The 19,347-nt window shown below is 35.6% G+C and overlaps 1 protein-coding gene across 1 annotated transcript in view; it reads right to left on the bottom strand.

The window, feature by feature from the left end:
* LOC150075455 (uncharacterized) overlaps nucleotides 1-17,920 on the bottom strand; it is a 29,026-nt gene extending 11,106 nt beyond the window's left edge. Inside the window, exons 1-2 of the mRNA XM_090388667.1 lie at nucleotides 17,764-17,920; nucleotides 4,152-4,221 (exon numbers count right to left, since the gene is read on the bottom strand). The gene's annotated coding sequence lies outside the window, so the exon portion shown is untranslated. The remainder of the gene's footprint in view (nucleotides 1-4,151; nucleotides 4,222-17,763) is intronic.
* Between the last annotated feature and the right edge of the window lie 1,427 nt (nucleotides 17,921-19,347).

Here is a 19,347-nt window from a genome sequence, read left to right as displayed (position 1 = left end):
ATCTTTAAGTAAATCGCACATCAGCACACTGTGATCACTGCCACCTAGTGGTTCCTTTATCTGCAGATTCTTAATGCACGAAGAATCACTGCCAATAATCAGATCAAGGGTATTACTCCCCCTAGTTGCCTCTTGAACATACTGCCGTAGAAAACAACCATTCAATACATCCACAAAAGCCTTCCTAGTGAGCGAGTGACCAACCCACAAGTTCCACTCAATATCTGGGAAGTTAAAATTCTCCATCATAAGACAATCAGATTTAATGGCCTCTACTTCTCTGTACAGTTGTTCACTGTACTCATCAGAGTCATTAGGCCTATAACACACTCCTACTTTCAATTTTGCTTTCCCAGTGCTTATTAGCATTAGTTGAGGCATACGATGCAAGAAAGCAAGCTTATACAGCATCAGCTAAAAAAAAAAAAAAAAAAAACCCCCTTCCATTTGACCCATTCGGTCATTCCAAATGTTTGTCTAGTTCGGCCTTAAATTTATTTAAGCTATCAATTTCCACAACAACAGATGGAAATCTGTTCCAGCAATCAACTACCCGCTGGCTAAATGCAAACTTAAACACATCTATTCTACAACTGTCTTTCTTTAATTTGAATCTGCTCAAACCATTCAAGGCCTTATACACCTCAATCAGATCACCTCGCAGGTGCCTAGTCTCCAGGTGCTGCAACATGCAGAACTTAAAAGCTTTCTTCCTCTAACCAATCTTATTGCCCTTCTCTGTACTCGTTCTAGCAACTCTACATCCTTCCTAAAATGAGGCCTCCACACCTATACGCAGTACTCAAGGTATGGCCTGACCATTGCCTTATACAAAAGGATAATCAGCTCCTTGTCTCTGCTAGCAAAATTTCTATATATCATTGACAAAAACTCCATGACCTGCTCTGGCAGCCCATCTGCACTGCTCAGAGAACTTCATACCTGACTGCACGATTACCCCCAGGTCTTTCTCATTCTCTACCTCCTTGAGTGTAGTACTACACAGTTGGTACGTTTCTCTTGGGTTACTGCTACTCATATGCAGTATTGCATTTGTCAATGTTAAACTTCAGTTGCCACTTCTCAGCCCATTTGCTTAACTTTTTTAGATCCTGTTGCAGTAGCATACTGTCTTTACTGTCATTAACAACCCTGCCAACCTTTGTAGCATCTGCAAACTGGAACATTAAGCCTGATATACCTTCATCAATATCATTGATAAATACACAAAACAACAATGGTCCCAGCAGCGAACCCTGGGGACTCCACTAATAACATTAGTCCACGTAGAGCAGTGTCCATTTATTACCACTCTCTGCCGCCTCCCGCTCAACCATCCCTTTATCCATTGTAGCAACTTGCCTTTAATGCCATACTGCTCCAATTTGTACAGCAGTCTTCCAAGTGCAACAGTATCAAAAGCTTTCCTGAAATCCAAATATATGATATCAAAATTATTTTTTGCATCCAGCTCCTTTGTGACCACATCGTAGTATCCAATCAAATTGGTCATACGAGACTTCCACTTAACAAACTCATGCTGTGTCTGAACTATTACTGCAGTCTTTAACCAGTGGCTCCATTATTTTCCCCGGAACAGAAGTTAAACTAACAGTTCTATAATTATTTGTGTCACCCTTTGCACCCACTTGGTGAATTGGGGATACATTTTCACTTCTCCAGTACATGGAGACGTCCCTTGACCCAAGGATGCTCTCATAATTATGGCTAAGCGTTTGCTTACTTTCCTTGCTGCCTCCTTCAATATAACTGGATAGTTTCTATGCACTCCAGGTGACTTTTTTATGTTCAATTTCAACAATTTCTCCTCCACTTTGCTCTCAATTCATGTGTGAATGTAGATGCAAAATACTCAAAATGTCACACTAAACCAACTCAACATTAAACTGTCCACCCATGTCAGCTGGATGCACTTCCTTAGATTTTGTGTTTCTTAACTAGCATAACCTCTCCTCCCTTCCTATCCTGTCTAACCGTTCTATGCACATTGTATTCCCCGAATTTCAATTCTGCATTCCTTATATCTGTGTGACACCATGTTTCTGATATCTCAGCCATATCCCTTCGTGCATTAAGAAACTTCAAACAAGGGCACTACTAGGTGGCAGCAATTATGGTGAATTTATATGGCATCTATTTAAAGATATAACTATTGTCAAAGATAAAGGGAAGGAATTTTGCTTCTGTAGATGTGACTACAATAGTCTCGGTTTATAAATTCTTTTCAGTGAGACCAACTGACATTGTTAAATGACAAATAGGAAGTGTTCAGGGAAGTAATCGTAGGAAGATATCATGATTTTCAAACAACTTAGAAACATGAGATAATTTATAATCATCATAAACTAAAAATTATCATAAGCCTACAGTAAGTACAAAACAGTCTGCAATAAAGTTAATAATTGGGTTAGGCATATTAAGGCAGATTAAAAGAAGACTAGTCAGGAATGTAAAGGAAGGTAGCAAGGAATTCTTTCCATATGAGTATGTTTAAACTAAATGAAAAGATATGAACATTTCCTCTTAGTTCACCATTGGCCCACTGGATACGAATGATATAACTATCACTGTTCCTGTACAGGTTGCCTTCAAAATGAATAAACAGTTTGCTTCTTGGGGGTACCAGAAGTAAACCAAATATTTTATGATAACTGAGATGAAATTTAAATAACACACCTGGGTCTAACAGAATCCATCTAAGTATATTAAAAGAAAGAGCAAAACAAGTATGCAAACCTTTGGCCATAATTATGAGAGCATCTTTGGATTCAGGGGATGTCCCTACAGACTGGAGATGTGCAAATATTTCTCCTATTCACAAAAGGGGAATAAAAGGATAAACTGAGTAATTACAAAGCTGTAAACTTGAATTCGGTGCCAGTGAAAATAATGGAGTCAATAGTTAAAGAAGTAGAGTAGGATAATTTTTAAAGGAATACAGTTAAATGGCAATCATAGAACAGATCTGTTAAGAGGGAGGTCTTCTCTGATCAATCCGATTAGTTACTATGAGATAGTTACAATGGGACTGGATGCAAAATATAATTTTGACATTACATACTCAGATTTCAGAAAAGTTTCTGATACTTTTCCATATAAATGACTGCTGTACAAATTGGAGCAGCATAGTATTAGGGGAAAGTTACTGCTCTTTGTAGACTGTTATCAGTGGAGTTGCTTAGCACTGTTTTCATTATTTACTGATAATAATGATGAAGGATATCAAGTTTGATGTCTAAGTTTTCTGTTGATATGACTGTTGAAAGGGTGGCTAATGGAAGTAATCAGGATATGCTACTCCAAGGGCTGGATAAATTAGGCAGATGGACTGAAAATTAGTGAGTGAGGTTTAACAATGATAAATGCAAGGTATGCATTTGGGAAGCAATAATCCCAGAATAACATACCAACTTGAAGGTATTACACTCCAGGTGGTGGAGGGTGAAAAGGATGAGGGTAAATGTGCAGTCCAACATGAAGTTCTCTAAGCAGTGTAGACAGGCTGCTAGGCTACCTCATCGGTTTGCCTGTGATATACAGGAATTTTGCTAGCAGGGAAAAGAAAGTGATTATCCCTTTGTATAATGCAATGGTTAGCAGCATCTTCAGTAATGCATATGGGTTTGGAAGCCTCATTTTAGGAAACAGTTGATCTGTTGAATCAACTGTTTCCTAAAATTACTGTACTAAATATTATTAAAATCATTGCCCTTCTCTGCATCTTGGAAACAGATGCAACAAGTTAAATCAGAGGAACAAAATGGTGCTCTTACCAAGAAAGACCAGTTCTTCAAATTGTAGCATCTGAAAAACTAGGCACCTGTTGGAACGAACTTTCACCTGGTGACAGATAAAGTTTGTTTGAAGTTTTATTTTATGAAAATGGGTAATTTGAATAAATTTAAAGAAAGATAGATTAGACAAATCAAAAGAGGTAGGCAAATTAAGTGGGCAGTGGTTAATACTATCAATACTTTTACAAATACATATTATATAAAAATCTGGGTAGGTTTCGGCATTTAGATATTCCATTTCGCATTTCTTTCTACAATCTTTTAAGTAATTTATTTCAAAAATATTCTGGTCTGTTCATTATTTTTAATAAGTAATAATCAGCAAAAAATACTCACATATTAAACAAGTGCCCATTTCCAATGATATGACACAGATTCTCAGCTAATGTTCTAAAAGATCCATGTTCTGTGAAAGGGGAGAAAAAAAAAGTATTTTTTTAATTATTACATTAAAAAAAATTTATAGCAAATACTAAAATAGACAAGGAATAATAACTATGTACTAGGGGTGCATTTCAAATTTGCAGGCCCATGTCTACGGCCACAAATTTATAAATGTAACTATCCCAAGGTTCCTTACAAAGGAAACTGGGAGAAGTTCTCATATTACAGTACTTAACAACACTAACTTGGGCCTATTTTTTATTAAAAAATAGGCATAATGGGAATTTTTAGACCGCTTACAGGAGCTTAAATAAATTTTGTGTTTATATTCAGGGATGGCCACATAGGGTCAGAGGTGTTTATAAGATAGATAATACAAGAACATTAGTGCATACTGTGGGACACATGGATTCAAACACAACATGAGTAACTCAATATTAGTATGCTAACCACATTGCTGCAGTCCAGAACCTGGGCAAGGAGTTAAGTTGGATCTCACATTGGTTTCCTTTAGACAGCATGTTGTAGATCATTGGAATAAATTAACTTGCTAAGGCAAAGAGTTTGGCAAAGTACAAAGTGGAATTGAATGGTCACTTTTTTAGTAACTGAAAGAGTATAAGCTACTTTTTTTTTTGATAGATGTCTGGTTCCTTACTTTATTTAACTACTGAACATTTCTGCATTACTGTGAAATCCTTATCAATACGAAGTGCACCATCATTTTTATTCACTTGGGAAGCCAAAACAATTGGCTTCACCCAACTCTAATCAAATTCAATGAAAAAATTTTAAGATACTCAACCAGTTTCTCTTAGCTTTAAAACACATCTGATGAAGTTTGAAATAAAGGGCACCTCTATTTAGTTTGTCTTCTACCTAAGACTGCTTCAAAGCAGAAGCATTTCCTCGGCAAAGTACATACATGAGTTCCCCCTCACCTTTGCTTTCTTTTTTTTTTTTTTTTTTAAAGAACAGTCCTTACAATATGACATCAGTACAAAATGTATTTATATCAAAAAAAGTGAAAATAATTTTAAAAAGATTAAAAACACAATCTAAAAATTATCATGATTTAATTTTTTTTTCATTTCACACATTCATACAAAACTAGAAATATGAAATGTCAAAAACAAAACAAAACAAAACAAAACAAAAAATAATAATAATAAATAAATAAATAATAATTGTTCTTTGTGTGCTTGCTGTCAGAGGCAGTAGGCTTAAAATCAGGGAACCCTGGGAAGCTGCCTACTGAATAAAGCAAGCCTGCTGTCTTTGGCAAACAGAGTATCTTCTCTGGCCAATGTGACTAATACTAGAGTACCTCAAGGTGCTGTTCATTCACATAAACTCTTTCACACGGCAATGACTCTCCACTGACAGATCAATGGAAGTTCAAAAAATAAAGTTTTCTTTGTCTGGTTTCTTTTTGTCTAGTCTCAAGTTAGCCACATATCTTATGGTTTCAAAGCTATTCATGGTACTATCATACCAATAACTTCAACAGATTTCCATAAAAAACAGTAATCGTCATGTACTTTCTTCATATCAGTGTCTCTCTCATAAAGTTTCTTCTGGCTTCCCTAATCTTATTTATGCTACTAGAATAGTATGTTTCAACAGTCTTCCAATCAAAAAACAAACAGTATTTTTTCATCTTCACTCCTGGTTGCTATAACAGAATGTATGTACAAGGGCTATTCAATAAAGAATGATCATAATTTTTTTAATAATTTTCTGCTTCAGTCTTATCTCATAATTACAGAAGCAGTGTTTATGGTTGTGGTCGGAGCTCCAGAAACACCGATTTTTGTGATTGATGTCCATCTTTAAACATTCTAAACCACCTGAAAGCTGCACTATATGGGAGCACAGATTCACCATAAGCCTCTTTTAATATTTCATATGCTTCAGCTAATGCTTTCTTCAGATGGAAAGAAAATTTTAGAGCAGCATCCTGTTTCTCACAGGCAAAAGCTGAAAACTTTTTTTTTTTTTTTTTTTGGTAGTTGTTGGCGCATAGGCTTCTGTGGCCATAATGCACCTCCCAAGGTTTCTGCAGTACTTTGATCCAAGCCCGAGGCAGGAATTGAACCCACGACCTTTGGGTTTCCAGGCAGGCACTTTACCCACCCGGCTAGCCCGGTCGGCACTGTAAACTTGACCGACTGCCAAGGTCACACTGTGTGCACAAGTCAGCTGTGCAGTTGCTATGTGATGCAGCTTAGCTAGAAATAATGAACAGTATAGTTGTTCATGAACAATTATGATCATTCTTTATTGAACAGCTGTTGTATGTATGTATCTAAGGTAAGGCAGCACCTGGAATGCCAGTTCAAGTCCACCATTCAACTTGAACATCGGTTCAACTCTCTGTATCAACAGGCTTCCTCTGACTTCCCAACTCTCAAACGATCCGAACTATTACAATATAGCGGATTTCGACAACTATCCATTAAAAAATGGGCCAGCTTCATTTACTTTCATCGTGTCTGCTCTGTCTCAGTTTAATTTCTTTTGGCCTCCCAGCTGCATAGCTATCATAGCAATCACAAATGCTGTCCATCCATACAATGTGATAAAGTTCCAATTTGAATTTAGTCTACACAAAAGAAACTTATTTATAGGTTCTTTCCACACCATGGCCAAGTTTGTCAGTCTTGATTTGTATGATAGGATTTGCATGGTGTTTTTAAGGAAACTTTTCATCCTGCAAAGCATAACACAGAATATGTGTAATATACAGAAACAAATTATTAAAGTTTCTTAAATAAAAATAAAATATTATTGATAGAAGTACAGGCACTCCCTGGCTTACGTAATACTCGACTTATGGAAATTCGACTTCACATAATTTTTTGCCAGCCAGTGCAAACTTTAAAAAAATCGTTGAAACATATTTTGTATCCCGTAGGAATAAATGCAGGTATCGTGAAAATATCATAATGTGATCCCAATAACACATTGGTTTTTTTTGGCAATTCGTTTCAAGACCTCAGAAGTTGAAATTTTTGCTATATAACTAAGCTATTTATCTCTCTAAAAGGTCATTTTTATAATGGAAATTGCACTACACTTTCATCGTTATCATATGTTCCGTTATAAGAATCAATTTTGAATGCCTTTGTGATATTTTTCAAAAACACATTTCTGGAGGTCACTACCAAAAAACAATAAAATCAATTTGCACTTTCCGGTTTATTGGTCTTTTCTGTTAGCATGATCTATTATAAACGGGTAGTAAACTCAATCTTATTGCATTTGTAATAATACCGATAAGTAGAATTCTGTGGGTTTTTCCGTTATGGTAAAATGAGTTCCCTTCACTGAAATCTTCAATCATATAAAAAACAAATTTTCAGAATCTTCTCTTCATTCATATTTACTTATTACAATGGTGAAGGAAAAGGGACCAATGGAAAGTGCAAGTGCTGGCAGTGCTATAAAATGAAACAAAATTGATTTAGAAATGAAGATGATTAAGAAGTACAAAGCAGGACAAAGTTTGTCATCTATTGCATGGAATTAGATCTCGCTGCTTCAACAGTGAATACTATTTTAAGGGACAGTGCACATATAAAAGAACATGTTAAAGGATCAATGCATTTGTTCAACAGTGATCACAAAACAGCATTCAGGTGCTATATCAAAGATGGAACAGCTGTTAATAATATGGATGGAAAATCAGATTCAGAAGCTAGTGCCCTTGAGTCCAATGGCCATTCAAGCAAAAGCAAGAAGTATTTATGAAGACATTAAGGATAAGTACGACGAACCCTTGCTCATATAGCACACGATCGATGCAGTTGGAGGAATTTGTTGGTGGCCATAACAACTGCCCACGGAACCTATGTGACTGGAAGAAGAAGGAACGGCAAATCCCAAACCAAGTTTGTGGCAAGCAATGGGTGGAATAGGTTCAAGCATTGCGCTGGTTTCCAAAACATTAAAGTATGTGGTGAAGTCGCCAGTGCTGATTCTGCAGCTTCAAAGAAATTTTGTGATGCGTTGGAAAAAAAAAACTCTTTAAATCACCACAGCCCTCAACTTCCGAAGTGACATGCTTATCAGCTGGAGAGTTAATTCTGTTCTTGCTGACATTATGCCTGTCTCCTCTCTCTTTTTGTAATTTTATAATTTTGAAATTTTTGTAGTTTTGCACACTTTTGTAATTTTTTCTGCGCACGAGATAAAAAAATTGAATAAATAATTCTATTTACATGTTCATCGAACATTTCTTTTTTGCTTCAATCAAATTCAGCATGCATAGTTGAAAGTGCTGTATAAGCATTTAGGGAAATTCCGACTTATGTAAAATTCAATTTACGTACAGTTCCGCGGAATGCAACCTTTACGTAAGTCAGGGAGTGGCTATATTGCATAATTATTTTTTTATTTTATTCCTATTTGTTTTAGAAAAGTATAATTTTAATATATATATATATACAGGGTGTCTCAAAAATATTGGTACAAACGTTTAGGGGAGGTAGGTAACATCTAAAGGAATGTGAATCGCATTGGAACTCATAACCAGAAACGTCACGGAAAAGTAGTAGCAGAGGCACAAGAAGCAGAAATGACACAAGACAGTAATTAGTGGCAAACATTTATTTGACATAATATTAACAATGGAGTACGAGATGGATGCATTTCATGATGTTACAACAGATGCTCAAAGGAGATGCAATGTATGCATGACACCGACGCAGCATGGATTGGCAGACACGGTCGAACACACCTGGAGTTTCTTTGACAGCAGCAGCAGCGCAGACGAGTCTCGCCATGAGATCCATTTCAGTCTCCACAGGTGATTCATACACGATAGATTTGAGGGGTCCCCACAGAAAGAAATCAAGGCTCGATATATCAGGTGAGCGTGGGAGCCAGGCAATGGGTCCACCACGGCCAATCCATCGACACCCAAAACGCCTGTTCAAATGGTCACGAACACACCTTCCATAATGGGCAGGCACCCGTCATGTTGAAACCAAATGTTGCGTCTCACATTTGCTGGAACATCATCAAGTAACCCTGATAGAACTTGTTCAAGAAAGATCCGATATTTAGCAGAGATCATGTGGGATGGTAACAGGTATGGGCCGACTAAGCAGTCACCGACCATACCTGCCTACACATTTATTACAAAGCGATGTTGTGCAGCATAGGGGCACACACCGTGTGGGCCTTCTGCTAATCCATACACTAGGTGCATGTCTGCCAGCTCACAGTTTGTATATTGATGCATGCTCTTCGTGCAGCGACTACTGCTTGAATGAGTAAACCAGAAATTTTCCCTCTCGTGAACTGATGAACAGCGCCGTGTACCGACTTACGGTGACGTTTCCAGTTATGGGTTCCTATGCGATTCACATTCCTTTAGATGTTACCACCTCCCCTAAACGTTTGTACCAATATTTTTGAGACACCTTTTATATGCGCGCACACACACACACTGATGCCTTATAGTGATGGTTGCCTTGTCACAAAACCTAGAACTGAATCTGGCCTCCCACCGATTACTTTAGCTCAGCCATGCGGCCAAAGGAATATAGATTTCAATGCTATTAAATAAAAATAAAAAGAATAGTTGTTTTTTTAGTTATTTTAATCTGTTACTGAGAGGTTCCTTCTCAGAGGTTACTGAGAGAAATTATAAGGATGGATATTAATGCCACAGAAAACGTGTCTGAAAATTTGTGCAAACTGCTGGTGGTAAAGAAGTGATATATAGATTGAATGTTCAATGGCAGAAATGGTAGTGGGAGAAGGTTTGATGTTAAGGTTGAGTACTTTTTCAATGGTTATTTTAAATACGCTATCCACCTGTTGAGGAATTTCTGTGAATGTAGGCATCTAACTCCTGGCTTGTAGCTCTGAAGAGAGTTGTATACTAGCATGTCCTTTTATTTCCATAGTAAAGAGTTCTTAATCCCATTTAGTATTAGCTATATGGTGCAGGCTTTTTGCAGCACCATCCAAATAAATAATAAAATAAAATAAAACATCTATCTGATTCCTTCCTCACATAGGTAACTATCCAATTGACCTTTGAATTTCCCCAAGCTGTCAGCCTCAAACCACCCACGGAGGCAACTTATTGGAGTAATCAACTCACTGGCTACAAGAAAAATTCTTGCAATCCAGTCTAAACCCTTTCCCTTGTAATTTTAAATTATGTAATTTGAATCTATTTAATAACTGACCTGTCAAGATTATTTCATGGGCCTGTTGTTCTGCATCTGCTAGTTGCATGTTTAATTTCTTTTCATGATTTTATAATTTTCTTGGCCATTCTGTAATGCAACTTACTAATGTTATCTAACTAAATTTTCACATTTTGGTGTAATCCCCGATTGCCTCTTGGCTGTCTCAGAGAAGAAACCACTTGCCATTTTAAGTGCAATTTTATGATGGCTAATGAACATATTTGATAGTGATATACACTAATTCATAAAGCAAGTTGTAAAACGAATAAAAATAAAAATTTATTAATATAGAATGTGGCATTATAAACCTATGAATATAATACTGATATTTTTAAACTGAAACAAGTTTCTACACTTAAGTGTCTTAAGTGTAGAAACCTGTTTGTGTATTTGTTGTCTTTCCATAAGGTTTGGTGTATAAAGAACCATTTCCCAAAATTTTACCTCATCTGCATCAATGAATCATAAATAGTCACATTAATGGAAAAAACATGTGTACAAAAAGACCTTAACCTCCCAATTCATTTCACAAAGATACATGGTCTCAGTTCTAATTTCCATATACAATCTGGCATCTCCCTTATTTTTTCTAACAGAATCTTGCCTATTAGTTTCCTCACGCATCATCTCATTTCAGAGGCACAAGTACCACTAAAAAATTAAAGTTATGATTAAATTTCTTGTAACAGTGGCAGTAAATATTTATCTATTTTGTTTTCTTCACATAATATATCAATAAATTCAGAAATGAAGATGCAGTTTATCCATAAATGATAAAAATACTTTATCATTTATGGATAAACTGCTATTTAATGAATAGCTATATAGTGTCAATTAAAATATTATTCATTTGGAAACAATCATATTCTTCCAAAATAACAATTAAGTCTCATTTATCAGCTTACTGGGCTAAAATTTCATTATCAATTTTTAGTTTTTGTATTATATTTGATGTTTTCAATGTTAGAGGAAACAATATTTTGATTTACAACAAGGTTTATTTTTTTAAAGATTTTTATCTTTTCCATATATCTGCTTAATTCAGTTCATAAATCAGCAATGCATTCCTTAATTTTATAACATGGGACTTTAGTAGGAAAATTCAGACCATAGTTTAAAAAACCAAATTCTTCCAGAGAAATATTTTTAGGAGATAAATTCACAAAAGAATCTTTTATAAGAGATTGTAAAGATGCCTGGTAAAGATGCTTTTGTATTATGATTTAAGGCAGTCCATGGTTTTGGTTAAGCCTGCTTACATGAGTCAGATACATTCAAAAAAGTATACCAAGTATCTAAGTTTAACAATTTCTTAATAAATTTAAATGTATAAAAAGTATGGCCAATGGGAACATTTCTTTGTAAACTTTCTAGCTATTTTTAGTTTTTTTTTAGTTCTTTCATTTCATTTTTTTATTTTTTAAGAACAAATTTGTCAAGTAAAATATGCATATTTATTGAAAGTTCACTAATATACACAAAAGCATGATTGATATACATTGTGAAAATGAACCAAATTACAATGCACGAAAGTATTCACTTTGATGTAGCCTATGTATAGATACTCTTTTCCCAATACATCCCGAAAGGCGCTCGCTCTCTCTCTCTCTCTCTCTCTCTCTCTCTCTCTCTCTCTCCCCCCCTCCCTCGGCATGTCACATATCTGATTATTATTTTCTATTTGATTATTAAAAATTCACAATTAATTATGGCACATCCATAATCGACTATTACTTCTCAATTACACTCATGGCTAAATCTTACCACAGCATTTGTTTCAACTGTAGTTGAAAAAAATTCTGTGGCAATGTTCACAAGAGCAAACACAAAAGCAATCTCTAGCCTTGAGGACAGAGGACCCAGGTATGGCTGCACTCCTTTGCACCATGTCCAAGCTATATCCCTGGTTGAAACTTGCCACCTAATTTTGTATAAGGTATTGCTTACATAAATTTAAGGAAAAGCTGAACACATATCTCATTGAAATAATAGTTGTTTTTTAATAGCTGATGCTAAATGAGCCCAGCTTCCCTTGCATCATTTGTTATTATAAGTGGCTACAAATTATGTAACACAATTTTTAAGTTTTATCCCCCTGTATGCCAACTTATAAGGTACACTGTGTATCATACCTTGGTACTGTCTGCCTCAGAACTATGTATATACTCATAGCTATATATTTGGATATTAATTGATCTATAGCATGTTTTAATACCACGTTTAAATGTACTTCACATATTTTTTGCCCCAAGAATAACAATAGTGAAATTATAGTAACCTTATAATACCTTGATAAATCTGACTAAAAAATGAATAGCAAATGCTTAGAAAACGGTACTAAGCATTTATACAAGATGAGTACTGTTTCCCCAAGAATAAATAAAATATAACTAAATGATCTTTATTGTATAGGCAATACTGAGTACAATCGTTCCCATCATGTATAGTTGCTAACTGCAGTTTTCAACCAAGATGAGGAGTCTAGTTTATACTTTCAATTGAATACACCTTGCTCAGTTTTTGTACTAGATGCACTGTCTGGTTTTTATACCTTCGGCTTTAACCTGTCACATTTCTTTGAAAAGTGAGTAGTAATACAGTACATTATATCTAGTTCAGAGAGGTTCTCAAAAGGTATGGTAGAATAAGACTACAGTTTTTAAGAAAGATTACCACCAAAATTCTTTGACAAAAATGTAATTGTGTAGTAGTAGTGGCATGTGATGCAAGAAAGCAACTGTATGAGCTTATGCAGCATCAGCCAAAAAATAAAAAAATAAAATAAAAATAAATAAATAAATAAAATAAAATAAAAAAATCACACCATTCCCTCCAAATGCTTGTCCAGTTCCTCCTTAAATTTATTTAACCTGTCAACTTCCACAATGACAGATGGAAGTTTGTTCCAGCAATTAACCACCCACTGGCTAAAGGCAAATTTCCGCACATCTATTCTACATCTGTCCTTTCTTAATTTGAACTTATGTCCCCGTAGGTTGGTAATCTGAACAAGTGGAAGGATCCCATCAGAATTCAGTGTGCTCAACCCATTCAAGGCCTTATATACCTCAATCAGATCACCGCGCAGGTGCCTAGTCTCCAGCCACTGCAATTTGCAGAACTTAAGCCTCTCTTGGTAAGAGGATCCCTTCATTCCCCTCACCAATCTTGTTGCCCTTCTCTGTACACGCTCAAGTAAATCTACATCCTTCCTAAAATGAGGCCTCCAGACCTGTATGCAGTACTCAAGGCGTGGCCTGACCATTGCCTTATACAGAGGGACAATCACCTCCTTCTCCCTGCCAGCAAAATTCCTATATATTATTGACAAAACCCCATGACCTGCCCTGGCAGCCTGTCTGCATTGCTCAGAAAACTTCATATCTGACTGCACAATTACTCCCAGGTCTTTTTCATTTTCTACCACCTTAAGTGTAGTACCACACAGTTGGTACCTTTCTCTGGGGTTACTTCTACCCATATGCAGTACTTTGCATTTGTCAAGGTTAAAGTTCAGTTGCCACTTAGCCCATCTGCCCAAATTATCTAGATCCTGTTGCAGTAGCACACTGCCATTACTGTCATTAACAACCCTGCCAACCTTTGTATCATCTGTAAACTTCGACATTAAGCCTGATATACCTTCATCAATATCATTGATAAATATACAAAACAACAGTGGACCTAACACCGAACCCTGTGGGACTCCACTAATAACATTAGTCCACGAAGAGCAGCACCCATTGATTACCACCCTCTGTCTTCTCCCACTTAACCATCCTTTTATTATGTAATTGTTGTTTATTATTTTGGCATTTTGAACAGATCACTCTTATCCACCATTATGTATGAAATAAGTGAAAAAAAAAAAAAAAAAAAAAAAACCTATGAATATAAATATTTATTGTTTATAATTCACTTGAATATATTACATAAACTACTAGAGGGGCTTTCTTGGGCTTTTATTTATATTCTATACTAATAATATGTAGAATAATAATAGAATAATAAAAAATGTATTTATTGAAAATAAATACATTTTTTATTATTACTATTATATATGATTTTTATTATTTTTAATAAATTCGCATAGCATGAAAATCAATTCATTACAAGTTTGTTCTTAAAGATTTTTTCTTAAAGTAGTTTATATATATACAGGGTGTCTCAAAAATACATGGCATAACTGCAGGAATGAGTTCCTCTTATGCAGACAATAAAAATATTTTATATCAACATAGTTCCGGAAATGCTTGGTTCCCGAGTTATTAACCGGAATGTCTTATCTCCAGAAGGTGATTTCCTTCATCACAAGGTACTGACAGAATCTGGTGGTTTTCCATTCCGACCATGTACTAAAATCAGTAGCAAGCGGATATGCACTTTATGTACGGTTTGGCAGACGGCAATGCTCTGGAGGCTCGTCGTTTGTACCACGAAAGGTTCCCAGAATGAAGATGTCCAGACAGGAAAACGTTTGAAGGTATTCATCGCCACCTTTGTGAACATGGGACCTTTACACCTCGTGCTGCCGACAGAGGATGACCAAGATCTAAGACTCCTGAAGTAGAGGAGGAGATTTTGGATGTTGTGCAAGCCACTCCTGGAATCAGCACATGCAGAATACCATTTAAAGTCATTGGTGTATTCGACTCCAGTAGCTGATGTGGAAACTCTCCGCAATCAAATTGCGGCAGGTTTTGAGACAATACGAAACATGCCAGGAATTTGGCATAGTCTTCATAAGTCCATGAGACGTCGATGTGAGGCCTGTATTCAGGCAGAAGGTGGACATTTTGAACAATTACTGTAAGGTGATGTGAACAGTTAAGTGTCATAGACAGACTTTCAAAACTCAGAAACCAAGCATTTCCGGAACTATGCTGATATAAAATATTTTTATTTTCTACATATGAGGAACTCATTCCTGAAGTTATGCCGTGTATTTTTGAGACACCCTGTATATACAAAAAAGTGCATCATCTATTCAAACTTTACTTTGCATGATTTTCTAGTCACTGATAAAAATATCTAAATGATGAAACTGACAATTATATATTCAATAACAAGAGTTCTGTTAAATTTTGTCGCAAACTTTTTTAAAAACCAAAGCTTAAGGCAACATTAGGATTGGATGAACACAGAACTAAGAATGTAGAGTTCTATACATCACCATGAGAAATATTCATGGAAATGTACGTTAAAAGATGCTACTCAAACTTTGACTTATTCACATAGTGTATTTCAAATATGTCCAAGCTTGTCATTGACATATTTAGGCAAGTTGCCTCAGCATAAAACAACCCAATTCACTTTAAAATGCAATCACTAGTAGTTGAAACTGATATTGCTTTAGAACATCCTTGAAGATAATTTACACAAATATGAAAAACTTATGTTGCAGATAAATAAAACAGGAAGTTGCAGATAAGTGAAAGAGGAAGCTACATACTAACAAAACTGATATCTGTCTGGTTTTCTTCAAATGTAAAGTTGAGAATACTACTATCGAGCAAGAATGCCAGTGGTGGTTAAAAATGTTCTGTTTACATTCTGATGTAACTACTAATGAATCAGAGATTAAAATTAAAATCATTTCAACACTGAATATAACTGTTGACCATAATTAGCAGTCATAGGTGCTTGAACCCCCGTTCCATGCTACTACACTCCTGCGCTTGCCCACTTTATGTTCAGACCATCCTAAAAGACCTTTATGAATCACTCTGCATATAAATATGACTGAAAGTAGTAGAAGCATTGTTTGTAATCATAAGATGATTAAAAACAAGTAGTGCTGTTTGACTTTTTTCAACCAGAAGTTCAAACAGTAATTTCAAATTTGCATCAGGCAACAAAAAAAGTTCATGCCATTTTTTCAAAATTAATATTTTGACAAAAATTTCAAAGCCATTAGAGACAGTGAGTACTTATCATTGCACTTCAAAAGTAAAAGCAACACTGAGTCAGTTGATACCTGACAAGCCTCAAGTGCAGTCTAGTAAAATAGAGACAAGTGGCAAAAATATCACTGCTCCAAAATACAGTTAATCAAGAATGTTTACTTAATGAGCACAAACTGGGCAAAAAACCGACAATCACCTTACATACAATTTTGTTTAAACCATTATATTCAAGACTTACGACTGGAGAAAGGTGTACAAACTGGGAGCCAAAACTACACAGACGATATCCCAAGTTTCAGAGTGAATAATGGAATGATTCAGATGAATTCGTATCCACAGTGGTTATGAATTCATAAACTGATCAGCTCATATGGATTACAAAGTAGGTCTCGAATATAAATAAGATTTCGTTATATAATTAATTCATATAATTATTTGTTTAGAGTGTTTACTCCAACCATGGGCGTCCACAGAAAATTTTCCGGGGGGGGGGGGGGCAAAGCTTGGAGAGAAATAATTACATCAATAAATTTTTATTTAATTATTTAATTTTTTTGGGGGATTTTTCCACCAGTAGATTATAGAATACAGTATTGCATCAATACAAGAACATATACATAATGCATATAAATGTCTCAATCACTTTTACGATTATAATTTGTAAAATTTTTTACTCGATCCCTGGGGGGGGGGCAAGTGCCCCGTTTTCCCCCTCTGCAGACGCCCATGACTCCAACTATATCTCAGTGGTGACTACACAAAAAAAAAAATTGTGAAAAAAAAAAAAAAAAACCAGGGAGAGTAGAACTGAAACCAGATATAACGATAATTTAAAAAATGTTCCACATTAACAATTCATTCACTTTTCGAAACATGGGCAAATATTATTTTCATTGTTTTTTTTTTTTTTTTTTTTGTCTCTCTCTAGATTACCCTGTGGTCCTTTTCCCTTTACCAATGAAAAGTAAGGGGTAGTCACTTCGATCATTTTAAACTGAACCTGTTGGAGTGAAGCAGGGTTTTCTGTTTTCCTCTCTCACTTAGGAACATATAATTTATGCTGGTGTGCATTCGGGTTGGGCTAAATTGCTTCAACTTCTTTCAAAGAGCCTCGATGAAAATCAAAAAAACAAAAACTCAATAAATTTCTCTAGGTCAAAGTAACAGCTGTGAAGCTCAGTTCTTCACAAAGCAAAATCCTGAATGTGCTAGAGTTTACAATCCTAAATTTCAGCGTCGAGAATTTCTAATTTCGGTAATCAGGAATCCGAAAATCAATTTTACACAAACCGGCAAGCACATATATAATTTTAATTATGAAATACATTTATAATTCCTTTTCGACTTCTACGACATACAAAAAATCCAAAATATTAATGAAATGTTCACAAATTCGGAATACTCGATCACTTTTGATTTTTCAACATAAAACGTAGTTCACATACTCACTTCAAGCCCATTGCAAAACTGTTTTAAAGCCACACTTTCATCAAATTGTCTTGAATTTACTAAATAAGTTGCTAAAAAACTGTGTAAGTATCGTTCCAACACATTTTCAAAAAATCAAAGAACGAAAAGAAAAGAATTAAAAAACTCAAATACAACTGAAAAATGCCAAACGATAACTGTTTCGATCACAAGTGCACCCTGGTGAAACATTATTGAAGAAGTTGGACATTGCCAATTTATGTGTATAGCAATGAACAAACTTGGTTTGCTACTTTAGTGCATCGATCTTATATTGTGGGGACCGTTAGCAACAAATAGCCAGGGGTAGACTAGCCCAGGCGACCAAACACTGCTGGGGACAAAGGCAAATTCATCGTGAAATTCATGGCAGTCATGACATGATAAGTGATTCTGACGGGATCAAAATTGTTGGGAGTCTATGGGACCAAAACCTGCTGTCCATCCCTGCGAGCAGTAAACATATTTCACTCAATGCTGCGTACATAAATAGGCTATGTCCTATTGTACAATAATAATCTAATGCACACTATTTGTAGTATAAATGTCAATCATATTAATATGTGTACTGATGTTCAAAGGGTAATTAATGATCTTTATATATATATATATATTTTTTTTTTTTTTTTTTATTATTATTATTATTATTATTCCATAATGAGCTAAAGGGCCCTGCTAGGACGAGCTAGCAGGGCCCTTGCCGGGGCGCCATTCTTCAAGGGGAACAAAAAACAGAAGAACAATTGAGGAAAATATACATATACATCCTTAGTAAATGGCGTCGAAAAAAAATCTGCCAAGGGCGCGGAAATACCTTGGTCCAGCACTGGCTAAAATGGAATGATTAAACATAATGAGTGAGTCTATTTACATAAGAGTCCTTTCAAATATGCAAAATCTGGTGGATGCATAAAGTATAAATAAACAAAATTCAGTTTATATAGTGTACGGCTACCTCCCCCGAATAAATTTACAAGCTACTATAACTGTGTTTTTTTGCAGAAGAAAAACAAGCAGGGCCTTGCCAAGGCACGAAAAACGCGCCACTGGCCACTTGCACAAAACTGAAATAAATTTTAAGTTGTGAGGGGCTTAGTAGGAACTAGTTGCACCAAGTAATTAATAAACCAGATCCTGTAAACCAGCTCAACAGTTCACAACGGGCTGCACATTTTTTTTTTTTTTTTGTAACAAGAGCTCTAATTCATCCTTTTTTATTTCACCTTGGGACTATAACACCTCAGTCGTCTATGATAATCAACCTTGAAAATAGCAGGCAATATCGTTTACATAATTATTTAATGCGAATGGCGATAAAAAGATTGGAGGCTAACCAAAATCAAGCAGAGAAGACATGATTAAATATTAACCATACTATAAGGGGCCGCCGCAAGTAGGTAGGCGAGGTAAGCATCGCTTACGGCAGGCAATTCAGGAGGGCGCCAAAAAATATTTTGACATATACAAGTGGGACCTCTGTTTAACGAACTTCTTTATAGAGAAATTTTCTATTTTTTTAAATTCCCCTGGGAAATTACATTTATAATAGTTTCAGTAGAACGAAGA

The sequence above is a fragment of the Mastigoproctus giganteus genome, chromosome 14 (assembly GCF_048544385.1).
Source record: "Mastigoproctus giganteus isolate SK-2022 chromosome 14, ASM4854438v1, whole genome shotgun sequence".
Lineage (NCBI taxonomy): Eukaryota > Metazoa > Arthropoda > Arachnida > Uropygi > Thelyphonidae > Mastigoproctus > Mastigoproctus giganteus.
Note: the sequence above shows the minus strand (reverse complement) of the source record. Positions and strands in the feature narration are given on the sequence as shown.